Source organism: Thunnus albacares, chromosome 19 (assembly GCF_914725855.1).
Source record: "Thunnus albacares chromosome 19, fThuAlb1.1, whole genome shotgun sequence".
In the NCBI taxonomy this organism is placed as follows: Eukaryota; Metazoa; Chordata; class Actinopteri; order Scombriformes; family Scombridae; genus Thunnus; species Thunnus albacares.
The window spans coordinates 14,653,237-14,678,581 of NC_058124.1; positions in this window are offsets into that span (position 1 = coordinate 14,653,237).

Sequence of the window (25,345 nt, forward strand, 5' to 3'; positions counted from 1 at the left end):
CACACACAAATGTACCACACACTCCCTAGCTGTTACAAAGACTTCTGAAACACACACACACACATTGCTTTACTTCAGCACAAGTGAACATCAGAGCAGGTTGGCCCCAGGCCCTCAAGTTCTCTGTGAGAAGCTGTGTTTTACATAAGACAAGCGTGACCCTAATGCACCACAGAGAACGTGTGTGTGTGTGTGTGTGTGTGTGTGTGTGTGTGTGTGTGTGTCCACTCTGCAAACCACTCTGGAAAGCCCCGCTCCTTAAAGGCCGTGTGGGTCTACAAACCCTGCAGAGCTGCTGTCTCACAGTTTATTCAGCTATTTCTGGGAGCCCGTTTATTCCAGCGTTTAAGACAGCAGGAAACCTGAGAGAGATGTCTGCCAGAGGTTTTACTCTCTTAGAGGGAGGCTCAGGAAAATTAGATGTTGGTGTTTTTTTTCTTTTGGTATTGTTGTTTGCAGTGTTGCTGGCGACAAGGATCATACACCACAGAAGAGAAAGAAAGGAAAGGCATCAATTATCTCTTTTCCTCCTATGAAGTCTTCACAGACATCTGAGAGCTTTCATCCACTGCAAAACTGATCATCCATAAATCATGCTCTAAAAGTAAGAAGATGGAATCCTTTGGTTTTTTATAATCAAAAGTAAAGTTGTTATTTGTGTTATTTCCATGAAAATAAAGAGTTTTGTCAAATAGTACCAGGAATCTATAACTCATACTATAGAGAAAGTGGTGCATAAAATCTGTGAAAGTATGCCTCTGCAAGAATAGCACAAATTATATCAAATATTTAAAATCATGCATCACCTTTAAAAAAAAAAAAATAGTAAGATGATTGTTATATTATTCTTGGCAGGAATCTAAAGTATATTTAACTAAAGTACTCTAAAAATGAACCTCAAGATTAAATTGGCGATAATATGTATTACTGTAATGGTCCATGTAGATGATTTTCAAATAATGCATAAAGCAAAACTGTGTTTGTTTTGTATCAAGCGGCAACTATCACAGCTTGAGGCTGAAACCACAGAAACGGCCACCAGATGCTGACTCCAAAAAATCCCTGGCTCCGATTGACTCCAATTCAAAGAGCAACTTCTCTCTAGAAATACTAAGACAATGTTTTTTTTCAGTGAGTCATAAAGGTCTCAATCGCTAAATTCAGACCCTGTAATAAGTGTGCTGGTGACCATTTTGGAAATTATTTCTCTCTTAATAAGATTTGAAGACTTAAAGTAGCGTTGATGTCTGCTGTGTGAGCGTTAATTGTCAGCTGTGATTGACAGTTGGCTCACCTGCTGCTCTCACCGACTCCAGGACTCACACTGAGTCGGACTATAATCGCAATATTTCAGTAAGTTTAATGTTACGTGATTATGATACCTGCCCTGTTAGCACAATTTAGCTACAGTAGTTAACGTTAGCCCACATGTGCACCACTCAGTGTTTCCAGTAAGCTAGCGTTCTCTTGAGTCCGAGGTAGTGGGGCGTGTTTCCAGAGCATTAAGGACAACACCCTTATTTGGGAGGTCCAGGCGCCAACCATAAGCTGCAACTCTGTGCTTCACACCGGCTCCAATGCAAACTAATGGGTGACGTCACACCTCGCTACATCCATCTTTATATACATTCTATGTTTTGTACCAAAAATGCCAACACTAGAACTTGGTCAGCCACAGCAATATCAGCTCTGTTAGAGAGCGAATAACAATCCAATGTCACTGAAAAAAAACATCATTTAATACTGACAATATGTTGTTTACTGGCAAACATTGTGCTTTTGCCTTTGTTCATGTGGTTTGCTCATTTTTAAAATAGCAATAGAGAGAATATACACAATACTCTCTCTCTCTGTCTCTCCCTCTCTCTCTCTCTCTCTGTCTCTCTCTCACACACACACACACACACACACACACACACACACACACACACAGTCAGTCAGACAGTCAGTCAGACAGTAGTACAGTGGAAGTTGTCACAGAGCTGCAGTAGCTCCGGTTGCGGTGTCTAGTTTCCACATGATGAGAGTGTAATCCTTGCAGGTTCCTGCCTGCTGCTTTGTTTTCCTCGCTGTCTGATTCATCCCTCCAACCTGTGGGAAGGAGGGTAGAGATGGACTATGTCACTGTCATAACATGGGATTATTGTCTACAATACACTTTCTCAAAGGGATGGGAAAGATGCCCTGGAGTTTCTGTCTTCTCCTCTGTCTTTGTCCTTTCAGTTTTCTCAGATTGCACTTTTTGTTTATTGGCCATTATCACCTTTCCTTCCTTCTCTTGTCTTTCTCTGGCTTCCATAGTTTCCTGATCGATTACAAGAATAATTACATTCATTACTCAATTTTATACCACAAATGAAGGGTTTCATCCTAAAATCACCCCCCAAGTAATAGTAATAACAACCCTCCCCCCCCCAAAAAAAAAAAATTGTATCCTTCAGTTTCTTTCTGGTATACTTCAGGGGAACTCTTTCAATTCGTCCAGTTTCCCCCATTAAGATGTTTTCATTCTCAATAACAAAGATATGCCCTCTGTGTTTTAATCCAATTATCTTCCCTTGTTAGCTTACATAACTGTGAAGATTATCACATTATCACATCTAATTTTGAGTTGTTTTTGAGACGTATGATGTCAACCGTTGCACACATATGTTCGTAAATCTCACAGAGACCCTGCTCTGAGTTTCTGCCTCCTGGGGGTTTCTGTCAGGACATTTTTCTTTTGAGAAAAACTGGTTGATGGGGCACATGCAAAAAAAAAGGAAATCTACAAGACTGAACAACCTTTTCAGAGTATAACATGCACATTATTGACATTTAAATCAGGAACCTGGCCTTGTGCATGTACAGCAGGGACATTATCATTAAGTGGTGCACTCTACAAGACAAATAAAAAGTGCTGTTACTTTTTCTCAAGTCACCAAGACCAGCCTGTTCTCTTCCTCACTCCCCCACCCCAAGTCATACTTTCTCATCATCTGTGTGAATCCCAGGTCTTATCAGCCAGCACCTGCGCCGCTGCTCAGCTTTAGCAGACCAAATCCAGCCGGATCAGAGCTAAACACTATGGGATTACAACGCGGTTTAACACTGAACTATTGAGACTTAGGCCTGAATGCTTCTCTGAAGCTGCCTCCCAACATGTTAACAATCAACCCGTTTTGCAACCCGTCCGCTTTGACGTGTGATGTGTTTTAGCTGCCAAAAGCCACCTGTCTCTGAGAGTCAGCTTTTGATAACATGATAAAGCAACCATTTAACCATTCATGCCCATGAGGCTTTATTTATTGTTTTATCAAAGACTTTTCTGTCTGTGGGTAATAAAGCATATTCTGTTTAATGATCCGAATGTCGCTTGCGTCAATACATACGTTTGTATCAGAGTCCTGGCCCGAATTTCATCATATTGGCAGTTCCTAAGAAAACAATCTTAACCTTATTCAAGATCCTACGTGCAGCCACAACGGAGAGAGTTTTTTGGGATGGATGGTTTCCCCTTAGGGCGGAGTGCATGGCAACATCAAAAGCTCCGCACACACACATTGCTTTCCTGGGTGCCAGAAGAGCTTAACAAAGTACACAGAAGAGCTTAAAGGTATACTATGCAGGATTTTCCTAAAAGCAATGTATAGATTCACACAAAAATAATCCCTCTCAATCATCACTTATAACCCACTAGAAGTGTGTGGCGCTGCCTTCTGTCTGTATTTTCTTAGTTTATTTTATTTTGCTGTGTTCAGGAGGCTTCTGGGCGTCAACCTTTGTGCACTGGGTGCGTAGCCCCCAGCCAATAACAGTGTTCAGGGTGTGAGGTTGGAACTTGTAGTGTAGCAACCAGGTTACATCACTGACTCCGTCTTTCTCTTCTGCTCCACTCTGCTCTCTGTCTCTGTGTCATGGATGTATAAAGAGCTGCAGGTCTGTGTGTCTGCTTGACGGGCAGGGCTGAGCTACACACACACAGAGCAGAGAGGCCACGGCAGGCACTTCATTTACTCTGTAGCTCGCTTGACCACTGCTGGTCTCTCACTCTCTCTCTCGCTCTGCTCTCAGCTCACTCTGGTTGAGCTGAGGAGGAGGGGCTAACTTTGAATGCTGTGTTTACAAACACCAACCGACAAATCCTGCATAGTATACCTTTAAAACTCATCTCATACCACAACAACATACTGCCTTCCACCTGGCAGGAAACACAATGCCAATAACAAAAGCTCACCTGCACCTGATTGCCCTCACCTCAGTTTGTTTTAAAATCTTCCCCAACGGAACGGAAGGAGGAGTGAAAACAGTTTTAAGTGCTCCGTGTCACATCTGCATGTTATTGAAATTCAGGGTTTGAAATTGTTTTTTCTCTCCGGGTGTGGGGATGGGGACACTTAAACAGAGCTAGTAAGAAAAACAAAATGAAGGTCGGCATATTTTCATCTGAAAGAAAAGCAGGAAGCTTTGAATTCCGAATGCCAACAGTTCAAAGACAGGAGCTGCAGTGAAGGTGGGGATACTGGAACATACACACACATATACACAGTAAACCATTCAATTTAAACAAACAGGAGGCCTCATGCACCCTCATAAGGCCATGTTCATGGTTACTGAGGCTACCAGTTGCCTTGCACAAACACATACATGTTCAAGCAAGGCCCACTTTCAGCAAGTCATTGTTGTGTTACATTCACACACACACACACACACACACACACACAGTCAACCACAGTCAAACACATACAAGGCCCCTCACTGCCTCTCCTGTTTCAGCCGCATGTAACCAGTAATGCATACAGCCACACAGGAGAGGCCTTGTGTGCGAGGGATCGTAACAACTGCGGCAGTAGCTGCACGGTGACCTTTAACCCCTGACAGCATGGGAAAGTGGGCTCACTCAGCTGTCAGGACCCCAGTAGGCCAGTTACCCCCCTCAGTAATGGTTAAACGATGATTAGACATCAATGGGAAGACACCCACAACGATGAGCGAGGAATGTCGTTAAGTGCACAGAAATGGACAAAGTGCACACAAACACACCCATTTCAATACTAACATCTGAGCGCTTGATGCACACACACACACACATTTCATAAGATCACTGTCCTGACCTCTGCTGTAATGATGTATTAGTGGTGAATATGACTTATGACTTATATGAGAATAAAGGGCAAAAAACTCCATTCATTAGTCTTAGCTTTTGGATTTCTTTGGGGGTGACTTTTTTTAATCACCATTCAAAAAATAAAAACACAAGGAAATAAAAGTGTGAGGAACCGATTAAACTGTATTTTTCTGTTCCCACGGAACCTGTAATTGTTAGCACGTCTGGTTAACTAGCTTACACCTACAGTAGTAACCTAGCATTACTTCCTAGAAGGGAGCACATCATTAAAAACTACATTAATTCTGTGGGGTTACCAGTTATGTAAAAAAAAGGCACCATTTCACAACTGTGTCGATGCTATCTACGTTTTTAGAGGCAATGTCCAGCTCTTTTAAGATGTTTACATTACAGCAACTCCCGCCAGTGCTACTCAAGATAGCATTTGCCCATTAGCCATTTCTCTTGTATTGTTAAAAGTGAAAACATAATGTACAAGAATACAAGCAAGCAAGTAGATAAGCCACACAGCTAACGGGGTTATGTCGCTAAATAGCAGTCAATCTTACATTTTCCCACATACTACTAGGACTAACTAGCGCTACGCTTAAATAAAAGAACAACGCTATTTTTTTTAATTCTGTGACTTCTTAACTTCTTTTTCCCTGGACATATAGCTTTAGTTTAAGTTTTTTTTTGGCACAATATTATGTAGCCATCAAGTTCATATTTAATCTCTTTTAAAGAATACTTGTTTTAGAGAAAGTCAGCTAGAAACATTAAAATGTTAGCCAGAAACACTGTTTTAAACCAATGCATGGAGCTAAAGTTAGCTTAATTAGCTAGCTTCCTAACATCAACATAAATGGGAGGAATCTTGGGGTCCTTTTTGCATTATCTGGACTAAATTTGACTGTATTTGTATTCATATACATATTGTATTTTTTGTTTGTTTGAGTTGTTTTTTGTCTCATTTTTGAGTAACAATCAATCATATGTAGCTGATACGTATTGTTATGATGCTTTGTGTCCCAGATAGATGGTTGAGATGAACTACTTTCAGCTACTATTATCCTTCTCCCCTGGTGTGTGTATGTGTGTGTGTTTGTGTGTCTGTGTGTGTGTGTCTGTGTGTGTGTGTGTGTGTGTGTGAGTTTAAGTTGGGTTTCAGGCATTGATCTTTGTGTGGTTTATGTGTCTGTATGAAAAATATGTCAGTAAAAATAATATATAAATAGATCATTTCAACCACAAAATTGGTCACCAGCTAGAAATGAGAAGCATGCTTTTGTTTACTTTTGTCTGAAATCAAAGACCCATTGTTTCAAAGATTGTGAGTGGTAAATTTGCCACATTGTCATTGTAAACATAATAATAAACCATGCAGGAATGAAAAGCTTGACAGGCATAGCAACTGTAACTAAGGGTGCAGAGATTAATGACTGGTTACCCACTAACATACATGTACATACACACACATGCAGGCACAGTACTCAACTGAGTATATATAGACCAGTAATATATACTATACTAACTGTAGTCACGCTAGCACATAAAAACTGTCAAACATTGACCCACTTCTATGTAAGTGTGCAGGCAAACACGTACAAAACTTAACATTTGCACACGCATACACAGACACACACACACAGACACACACACACACACACACACACACACTGCATCAGTTTTTTCCAGTCTTTTAAGACCAAGGAGTATTTCTGCCCGAGTCTCTTGGTTCTCACAGTCTCAGTCAGTGTAGGAATGCTAAGTATCCAGGAACCCCCCTGGCTGAGCGGGCCAGTGGTTAGGCCTGTGATTTAAAACAGCCCTGGTTGTTCCCATGTCACACGCTGTGACAGGAGGGCATGTGGAGGTACAATATATGCCACAGCCCTCAGCAGTCCACTCTCCATGTGGCTTCACATTCTCCAAGAGTTTTTTTAGGTGGAGCAGACATGTTCACCTAAAGTAGCTGCCACACCACATAAGGGACCAAAGTGGTATGTTGTGTGTTTCAGCCCAGTAACTACAAGTCGTGAACATTACTGACAACCATTTTCCAAAGCATACTGCAGGTTTTCAGAGTGACAAATGCATTTTTCCTACCAGTGGAAAGCAGCAATTTTTTTTTAAAGACAAAAAAACAATTAAATTCATAATGTTTCTCTCTGCAATGGCTATATATGGTTGCTTCTGAGATTTATTATGTGTCCACATAGTTTGTGAATGTATTGCTTCACAGCAGCCAACAGAAATATAGGATGTTTTTCACACAGAGCTAAACTTCAATAGTGGATGATTCTAACATTTGCTTGCGAAACTTGGTTGAGGTTGGGGAAAGATTGTGGTTACAGATAAAATAAACTAAATTAATTGCGGGTTTGTGACGTGATGTGAATGCCGGCCATGCTACACACCCATTTACCACCCAGACATCCACAGCCATATTTTCCACTTTACACAACATTTGTTTTCTACTTTCTGCATTGACACTTGGAAGTGGATGTAAATATTAACCAGGCTCCCCAAAAGCACCTGAATACACCAACAAGGAGGGGTCAGTAAAACTTAACCTGGTCTGAACTGCATTATCCAATAATAATAATAATAAAACTATAATACTTGGAACATAGTAAAACAAGATAAAAGCAGTACAAATAAACATCATCACACCACAATGTTTTATAACAATATTTCATGTGTTTTAAAAAGTTAAGTTTTAAGAAGATGTCACTGAGTCAGTGAGCCTCAGATCCAATGATTAAAACATTTAAAAGATAAAATAAAATAGATGAAAACAGCAGACAAAATGCTCAAAGTGATGGATTACTTTCTCAAGAATCTTTTGAGGTTCTTAAAGTTAATCTAATAATGGTGGCATGAACTCAAACCAGTGGCTCCCAGCGAGACTTTATGGTATGCTTTTGTAAAATGGTCAGCAGTAATGTAAAGAACATACAATTTGTGGTTAATAAGAAAAAAACAGCAAAAGCTCTGTTGTGGTTGAAAAAATGATCAGGTTGCATTTAGAGTACATAAAGCAGAGTTGATTTAAGATTTGACAAAGCGCTGTGGTGTGTCTACAGTCTTTACTCTCATCAAGCTAGTAATAATGGGTCAATGACCACACTGTCCTGAAGGATCATCCTTCCATTGTTATAATCCCTCAGACAGCTGGGACCCTCGGACTCACAGATGCCCAGGCGAGAGGAGTTGAGACTGATAAGGAATGAGGGGTGGGGGTGTGTGTGCGGTGAAGAACCTGTTACTGATATGCATGTGAATGTGTGCATGTCTGTGCGATGCAGGTTTATGTATGTGTGCGTGTGTGTGTGCATGTGTGTGTGTGTGTGGCATGGAGGGCTTCATGCTCTGCATCCTTTCCTTGTCAGGTTGGCAGCTGACTGTGATTAATATTTCACAGCTAACAAATGGAGAGCACAGGCAGGCCCCTGTGTGTGTGTGTGTGTGTGTTCGTAACCTTGCCATGACAGCAGTATAACTGACATAATTACCCACCCTTGCTAAACACCACACACACACAGACACACACACAGACACATACACACACACACACACACACACACACACACTCGGACACACACAGGGTCAGCACTCCACACCTTTCACTGTGTGTGTTCACATGTCTAAACTGATATACTGTATGTTCAACAGTCACATGCAGAGGGGTGACCACATTATCCCGCCCCAGTGCCCGGACCAAACACGCACACACACACACACACACACACACACACACACACACACACACACACACACCACTGCTCTATCATGCCACTGTGCATAATTCATAAAGTGCAACAAATTGTACTTTTAAATATGCGGTTAAACTTTCACAGTAAGTTAATTTGTGTAAAAAATGACTAAGACATTTAACAAAATCACATTATCATTTTATTATATGAGAATCCAATTTTTTTTTTTTTTAACTGGCAATGTAAAAATTGAGTATTAAAAGAAGAATGCTACAGAGCCTGGGAGAGGCCATGAAGAAAAAAAATAACTAATTCATGCCCTCAATTTAATAATTTGTGCAGAATTCACCCTGTTATTCTCTCGTCCTGCGTTCACCCCTGCTATGGATCGCTTGGATTTAATAAGGTTTTATTTTGATCTTGGACTAAGATGTTTGCACAACACTGAGTTACCGTATCTCCTAAAATAGTGGCCAGGGCCTTTATTTACCTCAGCTGCAGAGGGTACCAGGCCTTTATTTCTATTTCCCTCTGTCTGATAAGTATATTTACTCATATTTTAGTACAAAGCCTCCTTGTTTTCTGATCTGCTTCCGTTTGCTCTGTTAAATTTTTTGTCACTGCATTACCGGTAATCCACTTACTCTGATGTGCGGAACAATAATTCTAGCGCTTGAGTTCCACCCGGATCATTTTGCCAGTGCACCAGAGCTGTAGCATGCAAGTCACATGCTCATGAATGTACCGTATGCTCGCCGGTTTAGCCAAGTTACCCTGCTTACCCATGCTCATGTAGCGTGGCTGCCGTCATTATAATTGAAATATTGGCCATTCCCCCCGTCCCCTCTCTGTGACGGTCGGCCACACATGTACTCATAGAACCGGAGTTACATCCAGGTAACTTCTACTGTATTTATGCTTAACTGACATGCACATTATATAACAGGCACCAAGAGTTTATCCACCCTTGTTTTTTCTCCCGGCCTATTTTTGGGGCCAGTCTTTATATGTTTGTGGTGGCCACTCCCCCAGCTGTTATCAGAGACTCCTCCTTTTAATTGACTACCAGCCACTATTAGAGGAAATACGGTATCTCTGAGATCCATTAAACAAAACATACGGGATAAGAGACTTTTTCACAGTAAAAACTTTTCATGTTCCTGCAGATGTCATCAAGTTCATAAAAACTCAGCTTTCAGGGTTCAGGATTGCTTGCAAACCTGAAATAAAGTTTTACCTGCAATCAGCACATTCGGGGGAAATGTCTTTGTCGCTTTCTTCAAACTACCAGCTGATTGAATGTGTTTGGTACCCGCCACAAGACGAGAACAGGCAAAACAGATAAATCATGAGCACTAATTAAGTAATCAATGTGTACAAATTATTAAATCGAGGGCACAGATGATTAATTCAAGAGCACGAATAATGTGATATAGTGATAATATTCGTTACATTAACTGCAGCATTAGTGTAGTTTCATTCTGCGTGTACATGGGTATCATTTTAAATATTTCTTTTATTTCATTTTTTTATTATTCATTGCTTTAATGAATATCAACAGTTTTTTCCCCCTACAAAGCCCTTTTCCCATTTATCAAAAAAAGTTCTAAGATATAAAACATTGTCTAAATAGAGGCAATTGGATTTTCTATTACGTCTAAATAAAAATCCTTCAAGCTACTTCTGTCTCTTTCTTCTCAAGTAAGTAATCACTTTGAAGGACTAGGGCGTCACATGTTTCAAATAGCAGATAACTGATTTAGGAATGAAAATTAATGCCAAAGTTAAAGCAGTTATCTTTGTTGTTTGCTCTTTTTTTGTACGTGAAAACATCAAAATACAATCATTATCCCATGTGAAAGTTCCCCCCGATGAGACGGCTTTGATGAGGGCTTTGAAGTGGAGGAGTCGAGGTAATAATGGCGATGATGGTAATTGATAACGGTGAGCTGAATGGTAAATGGCTGTTCATCGGGGATAGGAAGTGCTGAATGGAAGCCAGACTGGATACTGCTGAGCCTCGGGCTGTGTGATAATAAAAGGGAGGGGTTGGAACAGAGATGATAAGAAAAAGTGGCAATTGTGTATGTGTGTGTGTAGTAGTTTCCATGTCACTCGTTAATGTGTGTGCATGGGAAGGTCTCTGTGTAAGAGTGTGTGTCTGTTGTTGTGCTGAAAAGCATATGGGTGTACACTTCCAGTACATGATGAGTGTTTTTATCTGTATTTTGTGCATGGGGTATGTGCTTCGGGCTGTATTGGGCCTGTTGGGAGTGTGTGTGAGGGTCAGAGTTTATATGTGTGCGTGTGTGTGTGGTGGTGGTGGTGGGGGGGGTGGTAGCAGGTGGTAGTATGGTAGAAAACCAACGCACGCTGTCACTCTGATTATAAAGGGGGACGTGGTGGGTGAGAAAAAGAAGTAAAAACAGACAAATGGATTAAAAAGTAAAGAGAAGAGAAGAGAGATGCTTGGATGGATGGTCAAGTACTGATGCAGTGATAACGAATCCTGGTTGGGGATTAATATGACTATAAGAAAATGAAAATAAGATAACAAAGCACCATTTCCAGAAGCAAATGTATTTCCATGAGATAGAAATATGAAAATCCTTCTTCCACCTCCATGTGGCTCAGTGAAATAGTCTAATGGCTTGTATTTTTAATCTTAAAAGAAACTAATCTCTAGTTGATCAGTAGAGGAGTGACATTAGGTAGTATTTGGGCAAACACTGCATCTTCTTCAGTTGTGCAAGAGAGATTACCCTCAGCATGACAGCCTGGCACCTGAGGTCAGGTATGCAATATATCTGTAGGGAGAAAAAGACTAAGTTTTTAATTTTACTTTAAATGAATTGTTGGGGAAAATATGCTTGTATTGAGCATATAAAGGGCAGAAAACCTAACTTGTTCTCCACAGTTACCAGGTTACGTAAAAGTGAGCTAGATCAGTACAAAACTTTCAGACAATATAGAATAACTGAATAAACATTAATATAAGCTAACGGCTAACTGACAATCACTATTCAGTCATGTCCTCACACACACAGCCTTGAATACTTTTCCTCCCTCAACTTGTTGCTGTCACTCACTGCTTAGAGCACCTAATGATGCGCACCTGTTTTCACCATCGCTGATTAAGCAGATGATATGCCCTAACGTCATAAAACACACACGTTATCAATTCAGCAAAACATGCATTATCAACTCAGGACTTAAGCCCTTCAACAAAAACCTTGTGAAACAACAACTACTGAACTGAGGCTTGTATCTGGTTTTATTCGATTCATTACACAACACTGTAAATGTTGGGAAAGAGGGTCCACAACGGCCATGTAGGACAGCTTACACGGAAGGGAGATAGATTGCAACATTTTCTTACACTGTCACAATACATTCTGCTAAATGACGTTTTCAATACTGTAATGTTTAAAATAAAGATAACTGGATAGACTGATGGCAAGAGTCAGAAAAAAGAAAGTTAAAAAAAGAGAGAAGCTGCATGACGAATAGGAGGAGAGCACGTCTGGACAGTCTTTATCTCGCCCTGTGTGTGTGATTGTGTGTGCGTGTGTGTGTGTGTGTGTGTGTGTGTGAGACTGTGCTGCAAACTAATGGAGCTGGCAGGGCGGAATCAATTACTGACCAGCAAGGATTTTCCCACAAGCTTGAGCTGGTGGGAAAACAGGAGCTCCTCAACATGCATCTGTACATGCTCGTGTGTGTGTGTGTGTGTGTGTGTGTGTGTGTGTGTGTGTGTGTGTGTACCAGTGTGAGCATGTAGAGGTGTGCATGTACGTGTGTGTTCACTTGGCTGCTATCTGTGCGTCTGCATATGCAAATGTGCAAGTGTGTTAATGTTTACTTGTGTGCGTGCATGTGTGTGTGTGCATGTGTGTGTGTGTGTATGCATGTGTGTGTGTGTGTGTATGTGTGTGTGTGTGAGGACAGCTGGCGCAGAGCAGACACTGGGAAAGGAGCCGGCAGGCCTTCAGGGAAGAAACAAGTTGACTTATAAGCGAGTGACTCAGTGTTCAGTACAAATCTTGTTATGCTTTCTCTCTCTTCCGTCTCTCCCGGGGAAAAAAAAAGACAAAGAGAAAATAAACTTCATCACATGTGGCTTTTGATTACACCCAACACTTTACGACATAAATCCTCCTCCTGTCAGCGTAATTGTCTGGCAGACTGAAACGTGAAGTTACAGATGGGTGTAAGAGTGTGTTCCAAAGGAACACGTACCAAAAAAAAGTGGGAGAGTTTGCATGAGAAAACAGAAATTATGCTTAGGGAGACAGTTTTTTTTTGGCCGACGACATTGTGTGCTTTCTGTGAAAATTTGTAAGCAAACATCTGCTCTGATAGGCTCAGTCAACAGTCACATTTTGCATACTGTATGTGTGTTTGTGCTATTTTTGAGAAACTGAAAAGCCTTTGAAAAGCTCCCCTCCCTCACTCTCTCTCTCTTTTGTTTTGTCTCTTTTTTTATTTGTTGAGTGAAGATGCTATACCCTTTGAACATGAAAGCATCTGTTTAAGGATTATAATAGTCAGAATCATAAGACTGTAACAATCATTTCCCAGAATCAAATAACTACATCTCCCATGAGTCTTTGCCATAGGCCCACCATCAAAAACCTGGTGGGAGATGGGAAATAATTGCTGATAAAACCATGAGGATTCTCAGTTTTATTAGTAAATACAGCAGCCATTTAGTGTGTGTATAATAATGTGAACAAAAATCATAAAGAGAATCAGATTCACATCCATCTTTAGGTCTCATCTTTTCAGAAAGATGGAAGAAAATATGTTAATTCTAACCAGCCACAGTTGTTTCCAACTTCATAATAGTATTGCCATCAGTACCATCATGCCTTATTTACCTTTTCACATCTGTAACATGGTAACCTGTCACCAAGGCAACACATACAAAGTGCAGGACTTTGACAACAGAGACCTGGTTTTGCATCCTGAGTCACACATGTGGTTGGTGCTTTGGTTTATGTTAAGGAAAGATTGCAGTTTTGGTTAGATGTTAATGAAGTGAACATGTCCTTTCTCATGCTTTAAGTCACTTGTAGTCTTCCTCTAACCTTATACCAAATAGTTCATCTATGAAAATTTTGCATTTACTGTCTGTATAAACAATGTGGGATTTGGCAGATAGGTTTATTAAAAAATATTTCCTCATTATGTTGATTTAAAAAAAAAAAAAAAAAAAAAGCTAGTCTGATATTATGTTTCTGTTTTGTTGTTTGAAATTAGCAGCATATGAAGGTAATTTCTGGGAGATATGGTTGTTCTGTTGGACAAATGAAGCTTCAAAGTTCAAAAAGGAAAATGTCTTTTCATTTGTTTTATCTCTTATTATGCTTTTTGTTTTTCCTGCTTCCAAGTGTATCAGCTTACTGTGGGTTTTTTTCCTCTTAATTATCTTTAACCAGCTGGATTTACCACAACCTCTGTTAACCTTATTATCAACCTCATACCATTATTACTGTCTGAATTAAAAACTTTGTCCCCTATGGGCTGCTGTTAGCTGTCGCTTCAGTGTTCGGTGTATGTGACTCAACTCCATCCTGCAGTGTTCGTCACAGTGTGTCACAGGTTTGGATCTGTCCCATGAAGTCCTCAGGAATCCCACTCCAGGTCACATTCATCCAGATCTTTAGCTGAAGGCTTAATCTTTTATTTATTTTATTTTTCTTAAGCATCACCACCAGGCTCTTGTGCAGAAAAAGAGGAAAAATTACCCCTGCTATCTCATTCTCAGGACATTGACACCCTGTCATGTCCATGAGATAGCATAGATGTCATTTTTTGGTTTGTTTTTTTGTGCAGATTTATTGTTACCTAGCCTAGAATACATTCCTGTGCAGTTCATGGCATTATTACCACCATGAAAAATAATAATTTCACGGAGGGGTCTTGTTGCCAAAGACTCTTTATACTAGATTCTGTACTATGCAGCCTATCGAATAGATTCCCTTCATTCTGTCTTTCTAAGTCCCTCTTTTTGTTAGTGTCACCTGTTTGAACAAAACCACTTTGTCAAATGAATTGGCTTTAAATATACTGTATGCATGAACTTCTATCTCTATAATCAGCTGGTGTTTAATAAAAGAATAAAAATGTTCAAATCCCTGGTGTAAAGACAGTGCCACTCAGCGTGTGTGTATGTGTGCAAACATGTTTGTGTGTCTGAAAGAGAGAGTCTGTGATGTTCCTGCTCTTGCTCAGTGGAAAAGGGCAGGAGCAAAGGCTTCACATTATTGTTTACTCGTGCTTTGCGTGTGCACGTTGTCGGCTTTTCATTTCTTTGATTGTTCTGTTCAATAATCGGCTGTGTATTGAATGGCTGCTGCTCTATAGCAAACAACTGCAGCAGGAAGTGTTGCCCTGCAGGATAACATTGGCCTGAATGTAGGGCTTGGTGACCCTGGGGATACTGAGCCTGGCGACACACACGCACACACACACACAATTGGGAGCCAATAGGACTGGACAACAGTCTCTTGGGTGTGTCATTTAAAAACCAATCAAGCAGACATCTCGGCTCTTGTCATTGTTGGGTGCTGCAGTAACGCCGCCTCTCTAAGCAGATACAACTGCGAATAAAGTCTGTAAACACACACACACACACACACACACACACACACACACACATGCGGCGCACACACTCTCAACCCTTGTTGTTAACTGGCCAGTGGCATGTGTGTGTGTGTCTCAGGATGTAGGGTGTTGTTGCACATGTACAGTTGTACATAAAAAGCAGGGAGTCATCTTTCCTTGCATTCACATACTTCTATAAGCGGAAATACAGTTCTAACAAACATATTTACATTTAAAAGGATTAAAAACTTGGTTGTAAATTGGCACCGCTTCACCTATTGTAAGGTGAATAGAGAAGAAAGCAGTCTTAACACTAATTTACGGATCCGTAGTTTCCGAATTATTTCCTAATAATGTCCAAGACGTTTCTCAGGAAGAACAATGGAGTTTGGCACTAATTATATGGTAAATAAAGACAGTGTTCAATCAGTACTTTTCCAGTGAATTAATTCCAGTTACCAGTGGTTAATTGCTAGCATAATTAGAGAGTCTTTTAGTCAGAACAAAGTAAGTCAGCTGAACATATAAAGATGTGAGATTTGTCTACAAGCAAGCACACAACTCAACACATGTGGAGGATAAAGTTTCCCAAATAAATTCATGTTTTCTTGATTTTAAATGGAGCTTTTTCTTTCAAGGATATTCGGATTTTCCCTATAAATAGTATCAGATTACATAGTTCTTTTCAGGAACATTCAATGGAAAAACATTGACCTGTAAAATGAATTTTTACTGTGTCAAAACTAACTGATGATTTCACTATGTAACAAGTTTTGTTTCCTTATTTCTTATGCTTAAAAAGTATAGAAAGTGGCTGTTATTCCCTTCAAACTTTGCTCTTGTGACCTGGACAGTGATATTTTGAAATTGACCTATTTCCAATGGGAAAATGGGTATGAAGTCAGAAAAAAACAACATATGAATCAAAATTGACATGTATTTATACAAAAGTTATACAAAAGTGACACCTAAAGATTAAGAAGTGAGTATTTCTTCAAGATTTACGATTATACTGTAAATCACTTTCATGAATCAGCCCCCAAATATAGTCTCCCACCATCGCATCCATTGATTCATATGTTGTTTTTTCTGACTTGTCAGTGTAAATGTGCAAATTCGCCCATTTTCACATAGACATAAGCAGTTAGGAAAATAACACTTACTACCCAGGAACAAGAAACAAGTAAAAGTTTGTTACACAGTGTTTTCTTTTAGATTAAACAATTAATGTTTGTAGCCAACAAGCTTCATCCAGGAATGAAAGTGAAGAGGAACAAGGCCAACAGGGCAAATTCTGAATCTTTGATGTCACAGTTCACTGATCTGTGTGTGTGTGTGTGTTTGTGTGTGTCAGTGTGCGTCAGTTTGTTGTGTTTGGGACTGAGAGCCATCGTCTTATGTAACAAATGATACTGGGTGTGCGTGTATGTGTGCACAGACGGATGAGTTGTTAACAAGACCAACAACAACACCTTTAGCCACAGTAGCATCCCAACCTCCTGGCCTTAAACACACACACACACACACACACACACACACACACACAGTTAACAAGCATTCCTCCTGCCTGGTCTACCGCATGCTATTCAGTCAGTACACAACACACACACACACACACACACACACACGCACACACACACACACACACACACACACTTGCATGAATACAACAATAACAAAGTGTGCTGAATGCACACAAGCGACTGTATAAACACTTGAACATTAAAACTCATGGGGCACCAGCATTTGCATGAACAATGGTACACACACATAAACATACACACACACACACACTTATTTTCACACAAACACTCCCACATGCTTTCAGCCGCGCTCTCACACACACCCTCCCTGCCTCCCTGATCCCCAGCACACACAGGCGCGCACACACACACACACACACACACACACACACACACAGTGCTCCCACACTCGCTCACATCTGTTTGGATTTGTTTTCTGTCTGAAGCAGCCCCCTCCATCCCTCACTCCCTCCCTCTTTCTTCTCTCATTTGCTCCTCACTTTCTTTCCTCTGTAGCAGGCCAAAGGAAACTTCACACAATTCAACTTGACTCTTCCTCCTTCTCTCAATTATCTTTACCTCTTCATTAATCCTTCATTATATAGTTCTCGAGCCAAGTGATCACTGAAAATTCAGCTATAATAATTATTAGATGAGGTGGAGGCCATTGGTCATATTGAAATAATGTTTCCTGCAAACTGGTACTAAAGAATGTTTAAATTATCATGTTTTTATTTAAAGTTTGTTTTTTGTTAGTTTAACCCATGGTTAGGTTAGTTTTCTTGCAAGAGTTACTGTACCCGTGAGACAGGGGGTACTGTTGCTATGGTTACCTGTAATTTAGTAGCCTATCCTTTGTGCAGGGACTGAAAAACTGAACTTCAAAGGACCAGTTTGTTTAGTGGCATCTAGTGGTGAGGTTGCAGGCTGCAAGAGAATACCCCTCCCCCTCCCCTTCCCTTTCCAAGCGTGTAGGAGAATCTACGGTGGCCATGAAACTCAAAAAGCGAAAGGCGCTCTCAGGAGCCAGTGTTTGGTTTGTCCGTTCTGGCCTTCTGTAGAAACATGGCGGTGCAACATGGCGGCCTCCGTGGAAGAGAACCCGCTGCCTATGTAGATATACAGGGCTCATTCTAAGGCAAGGGTGCACACACTTTTTCAGCTTGCAAGCTACTTATAAAATGACCAAGTCAAAATGATCTACCTACTACAAAAATGCAAAACATATATTTATTTATAAATATATTGACAATTCTTTATATGTACAATGTATGTTGATGTACCTTGCATAACTGCATGAGCCCATATTGCACAATTTAACTCATTTTTTGTCATCACTTTATTCTGATGACTTGCACTGAATGGAATCAGCCAGGGACGCAAAGTCCGGACAGTAGCTCTTTCAACACTTCCAAAGGATCATCAGTCATGGTGGAACGGTACTTGGACTTAATGATCTTCATGTGGGAAAAGGCTGACTCACATAAGTAAGTGGAGCCGAACAATGCAGTCAAGGAGGTAGCACATTTCCTCATGTTGGGGTACTTATCCTCTGCGAGTAAGTTCCAGAGCTGTCCATGAGCTCTGGACTTCAGCTGAATGTTGGCTTGTAGTGTCAAAGTCTCATCTTCCACTCCAGAAGAGTTCACGTGAAACAGTGTTGCAATTTTTGATGCAGAGTGAATCAACCTCAGCATCTTCCCAAAAAGGGTAGCACATGAATGTAGAGACTGGCTCAAGCAAAGAAAAGTCTTGAAATTGTCAATCTGCTGTGTAGTGTGCACTGTCAAGTTGCACACAGGCCTCCCCTTGCATCTCCAGCTCTGACGCCAGGTTCTGGAAGTTTGCCAAATCATGGCGCTGCAGCTTTGAGGAGAGATCTTCGTTTGAAAGCATCAACTGAGCTGATCATATTGATCACTGTTTTGTCTTTTCCCTGCGGCTCTAGATTAAGGTCATTCAACATGTTTTTCAGATCGGTTAAAAGTGCCAAGTCTAGCAGCCACTGATCGTCATTTAATTACTTGTATTCTCCATGTCCAGCTACACAGAAAAACTCCTTAATCTCCGGACAGAGCTCTCGTAATCTTTGCAGGAATTTCCCTCGACTAAGCCATCTCACGTCAGTGTGTAGCAACAACTCAGAGTGGTTACAGTCAGCCTTCTCCAGATGTGCACGGAATAGCCGTCTTTTGAACAGGCGATCTTTGTTGCCACATCCATGATCTCTTTCATGTTGATCATTTTAGCGCATAACGCTTGTTGGTGTATTATGCAGTGGTAATTAAGGAAGTCCAGGAAAGCATTGTCCTTCCTGCACTTGGCAATAAATCCATTCAAGCGGCCAACCATCGCGGGTGCTCCATCCGTGGTGATGGACACCAATTTGTACACTGGGAGCTGGGTTTTCTCGATAAAGTTTTTGAAAGACTGAAATATATCCTCACCTCGCGAGTGTTCTTTCATGGGCAGTAATGTTAATAGCTCCTCTTTTGCAGTGATATCAGTAAACACCATCTGAATAAAAACGCATAACTGGGCTGTGTCACTCACGTCCGTAGATTCGTCCAACTGCAGTGAGAAACACTCGCAATCTGCGATGTCCTTCCAAAGTTGCTGGGTCAAATCCTCGGCCATGGCTTCACTGCGCCGTGTAACTGTACTTCTTGACAGCTGTAGAGCTTTGATTGAAGATAATATTTCTGCCTTGTTTTTAAAGTCTCGGAACGATGAGTCAGCTGCTTCAACGAATGCCTCTTTTACCATCTCTCCATCTTGGAAGGACTTCTTCTTCTTAACGATGAAGAACTCACCCGGAACGATGCTTCGGTGGCGGCTTTCGCTTTTGAAGTTAGCTGTGAGAAAAATTACTGCTGTCCGGACAACTGGCATTTTAGGTCCTTCACCTTTTGTCTTTCTCAGCTCGCTTTTCGGCGGGAAGTCGGTGTCGTAGTTTTTATGAACAGTCCGAAAATGCCGCTCCGCATTCCCTTCTTTGGTATTGCGATGGTAGACTGGCAGATGAGGCAAACGCACAAAAAAGTCCTCCTCCCATTCCGTACGAAAATGATACGTTTTTGGCTTCTTACTTGGTCCAGCTCCCCCACTCTTTTTTATACCCTTTCTTAAGTTTAAGAGAAAAAACCGATGGCTAAAAATTAGAGGCTAACTAGGCAACTCACTAGCTTGTTTAGTTTTGCAGCACTTAGCACCGTTGTTTGCGCATGCACAGTGACCTAAGTGTCAGAAAAGGTCAGATGTCAGACTGGCTGCCCTGTATATCAATCAAGTGACAAATTTCATAGTGGGGATGGATGATAGGCTCATGTCTATTTTTTTTACTGCCATGCGATCTACCCACACTACCTTTGCGATCGACTAGTAGATCGCGATCGACGTATTGGGCACCCCTGTTCTAAGGTAACGAAAACACAACGATTCATATTTTCAGGTGATGTACACTAATTAAAACATACTCATGAATATTATATTCCATTTCTGCCAAGTCTGTTCTTCTAGATGCCACTAAATCTTACACATTGATCCTTTAAAGTGTTTCAATATACAATTTTAATTTTAAGATACCTGCCAGCCTATTAGAAATAAGTGTTTTCTGTTGCCATAGTAGGATTACGTTTATTACTATAAATACATACAATAAAATCCAACAGTAACAATCCAACATCCTGCAGTATTATGTTACCCCACAGTATAGTTATTGAAACAAAAAAACAGCACTAACTAATTATTTGTGTTGCATTTTTGCATCCATTTTAGCTTCTGAGTTGAAAGCCATGTAAAAAATGAATAATAAAAGGAGTAATCGTTAGTCAACAGACTATAATGCAATGCAGTAACAAGACACAACATGTTTTGAATACGATTGTTATTGCTAACTGAAATATGTTGTATGTAAAGAGTGAGGAATGTGAGTCAGGAAATGATTTTTCTAATGAAAGCTGCAGTTAATTCTTCATTAATTTTTCTTTTCTCCATCTATCAGTTAAAGCTGTTAACTGTATTCACTATGAATTTGTATTATAAAGACTTTAAATATTCCACACAAATATCTCTCTGCTCAATACACCACTTATTGAACCTTACATGTACACAGATACAAAATGAACTAACTAAACTATGTCACATAAATGAAACTAGAAGAACCAACCCAGGATTGAACCAACTCAAATACCTTTGATCTGTCTCACTGACATTCAACAGGTGTCATTTTCTATATTAACATATTTAGCAAGAATGTAAGACTCCACCTGCATTTGTAGGTTTATGACAAAGTTATTATATGTGTCAACCTGCCATGACTTATATTTTTATTTTCCGCACGGGGTTAAATTAACTTATCTGACATGTGAGTATTATTTTACATAGTACACATGTTCTAAGACAGCATACAAGTTTTTTGACCCAGTGGGTTAAAGAGGTTAAATGTCTGTTGTTAAAAAATGACAGCAAGTAAATGGGATATTTTATAAAAATCTAATCTTAAAGACTAACACTTAATTGTCTCCCAAATAAGTCAATGCCAAATAATTATAAGATCTGTGCTAACAAGACATTTTAGACATTGCTGAGCGAGTTCAAATATCAGTTTAACACCTTCTTATCCCTCGTGTGCGCTCAACTAGTTGGAAGGACTTGTGTCATGTCATGTGTCATCGCCCCAGAAAAAACACACACATACATACACAAACAAACAAACACACATCACCTGTGTCCCATTACCTCCCAGATCTCTGAATGGAAGGTGTCCAGCTTATATGCATATATATATATATATGTATATATATATATATATATATATATATATATATATATGTGTGTGTGTGTGTGTGTGTGTGTGTGTGTGAACGTGGCTGCTGCTGCTGCCGTCAAGCTCCTGGTATTGACACAGTAAACTGATCCTAAGGGGTCTGAGAGGGGAAATGTCTCAGTGCCACACACACACACACACACACGCGCGCACACACACACATGTAGGCCTATATACACACACACTCCAGAGGGAGAGGAGAGCACTGGAGGAGCGGCACTCACACGGAGATTGAGTTACAGCTGAATTAGATCTGAGCTGTGGGAACCAGCACCTTCCCTTAGACACACACACGCATACACACACACACACACACACACACACACACACCGACACACACACACGTGTTGTCACTTCTTGACACCGTAGACTCCCCGGGACACACGCTGAGATGATACGGTATGTGTACACATTCTCACACACACATGCTCTCCCACACACGCACCGACAGATGCTTATAAACAAACACACGGTCATGAACAGATGCAGGGAGACCTTCAAGAACACACACACACACACACACACACGCAGAGGGAGCAAAATGACATCAAAGAAAAACTATGTGATCCCACAAATATAAAGCAAGTATGAACATGACATGAGTGTGTGTGGCTGGATTAACAGACATAATCATAAACTCAGATACTCATCTGTAAACATGATGGATTAAAAACACAATCACACATTTCTGTCACCCAGAGATAGATAGAGAGAGAGACAGAGAGAGAGGGAAGCCTGAGGTGGTGAGTTTATATTTGGCACAAACTCCTCCACGCACAATGTCCTGGAGATGGCGGCCCTAAATAAAGCCAAGCTGAAAAGGAAAGGACAGAAGAGAGGCCACCACACCACAAGCCAGTAAACTCTCCACATCTTAATTGTCCCTTTCGTTTTCACATGGTAATGCCTCCTCTCGTGTGTGTGTGTGTGTGTGTGTGTGTGTGTTTATTCGTGTGCCCCTGCCAGGTTCACACAGTGGAACCCGCCAGCCCAACAATGCGTGCGTTTCCTCCTGCCATAAACACACACACACACACACACACACACACACACACGCTAGAAACACACCCCACTGCCCCAAGCTGCAGCCGGATGGATGGAGCAATCCCACCTCCGCCCCCACATACCCCCATTTTATTTCATAAACAAATGTTTTCCATCCCCTCCTCTGCTCAGCCACTCCTTCAGGAAGCATTTTGACATTTTGGAGAGTAAAGGCTCAGTCTGAGTGGCACTTTTTAACAATCTGACTGTTTGATTTGGTTACATTTCAACAAACTGTACATCTGTATCTTTGCTGTAAGTCAAGACATGAACTGCTTTTAGTTTTTAAGAGTACTAAAAGTCACCAAATATCTAGAAATCATTCTTTATTTACACAAGATAAAAACATTTTGTGTCGTGAACGTTGGATTTTGAGTTTCCACATGATTGAACCTGAACAACAACGACAAAAAAGTTGATACATCTCAATCAATTTAGAAACATTTCGGTGGGACTTGACTTTTTCAACTTTTCCTGCGCTCTGCCAGCACACTTCAGAAGAAATCCTTCACATATGCTGGACTGAACTTTTCCTGAACTTTTGTTTTTCTTTAATAAGAAGCTGCATTATTCCACATTATGTTTACAGAAGAAATGAAACCCCAAAACTCAAGCATGCGTCATATTTTTTTGTCACATGCAACGAGCCAACTGCTGCGTTTGCTTAAAGACACAGTGTGATTTAAAAAAAGGATTTTCAAATTGTAACCCTGCACTAAATGTTAAGTTATTGCTTGCTGTATGACAATTATGTCAAAAAATATAAAGATTTATATCAAAATCCTTCTCTTTCTCCTCTTGTAAACATATTTTTGATGACTCTTCTTGAACTCGAGGGCTTATAGATGAATTTTTCCAGTCAAATGTGAATTGAGGAGACAAGCTAACCTCGTCCATCACATAAAACCACACTTGACTGTTAGCTTGTGGTTCATAACTAGCAGAGCAGTATCATATCTCATTCAAATTCATATTGTGTATACTGTGTTTTTGTCTGTCCTGCACTGTGTAGATGTTTATAGATTTTATTTTTTAATTGCTAACATTATATATATATATATATCCTGTTAACACACACACATACTTTATTTACATTTAAATGTATATTTATACCTACACTGGCATTTATACATCTATTTATATTCTGTTTTTTTTTGCACACACATAGTTTTTATCATGTCAATATGCAGGCACATAGTCTGCCACCACTACACAGAATCTTTGTAAATGACTGTCTCTCTCTTTCTTACACTGTTATGTTTGTGTTTATGTTTATTGTTTAATGTTCATGATTATTTCTTTTTTTTTCTGTTGACATCTGGACCGCAGATGTTAACTGTTCCTTGTACTTGTTACTTGGCAAATAAATCTGATTCTGACTCTGACTTATAGTCTGGGCAGTGTGTTTGGCTCTCAGTTAACAAAAACTTACATTTCCAAGAAAAGAAAAAAAAAAAAAAGGTGTGGTTGTGCTTTAAATATTCATTTCTCCCTCGTCCTTACTCCAGTCTTCAGCAGCTTTATATCTCTCTGCAGCCCCATATTGCTCCATATTTTCAGAGTCACGCCCACTTTAAAGCAGTCTAATCAAATCACAATAACTTCATTTAAATCCTTATATCCTGCCTACACATTCAGTTTCACTTAAAAATACATCACATTGAACAAGCTAAAGACACTCTGGCCGCTGTTTCACTTTGACTTTAAGGTGGGGAGATTTGTAGCCTGTGTGTCATGTGCACGATGACTCTCACACTATAGTCAGTTTTAAAGCTGCGGAGTGAACGCAGGACATGTGGAGCGCAGCATTAAGCCGTCCTGCTGGGAACACTTAACGCATGGGAACCAGATTTGTCTCAACACCAGTGCTGGGTCACAGGAGGTCACAGAGGAGATAATAGCGATCAGAGAATAATCTGCTCCATTAATGTTTGCTCTCCCTTTGACCTCTAAGTGCCTCACTGTGAACCATCAAATCATTTCAGACGACAGCAAAGGACCAGTACGCCGTGACGGTCAAAACCACACCACAAACCTACACAATGGGTGGCACGGGGAGGTTTGCCTGTCAGAGGTTGCAGCTGTGATCACATGATTACCTGTCTCACCACCTTAGAGACACATATGCAAACACACACACACACACACACAACCCCACTCTCCAAACTTCCCCCTGCATACAAACCACAAACACACTTGCACTATGTCGCCATCCGTTGAGCCCCCGTCCCCGTGGACAGGAGCTCCAGGAGCACCAGGGGAGTGAAAGGGGAGTGCAAACAAACTCTCCCCAGGTCCGGGGCTCCGGTTTCAGCCTTCCGTCCGCCGTGGCTGGGGGGCCATGGGAACACGAAGCGCCAGGGGCCCTGTGTCAATAAGGAGCAGCGGTTCAACACAATGGGGGCCTGCCTGCAGACAACACCGCTGACAGACACCCACACAAAAAGCGCCTGTGAAAAGGAAGGAGGCTCATGCACACACACATGCACATGAACACACACACATACACACACACACACACACACACACACACCGA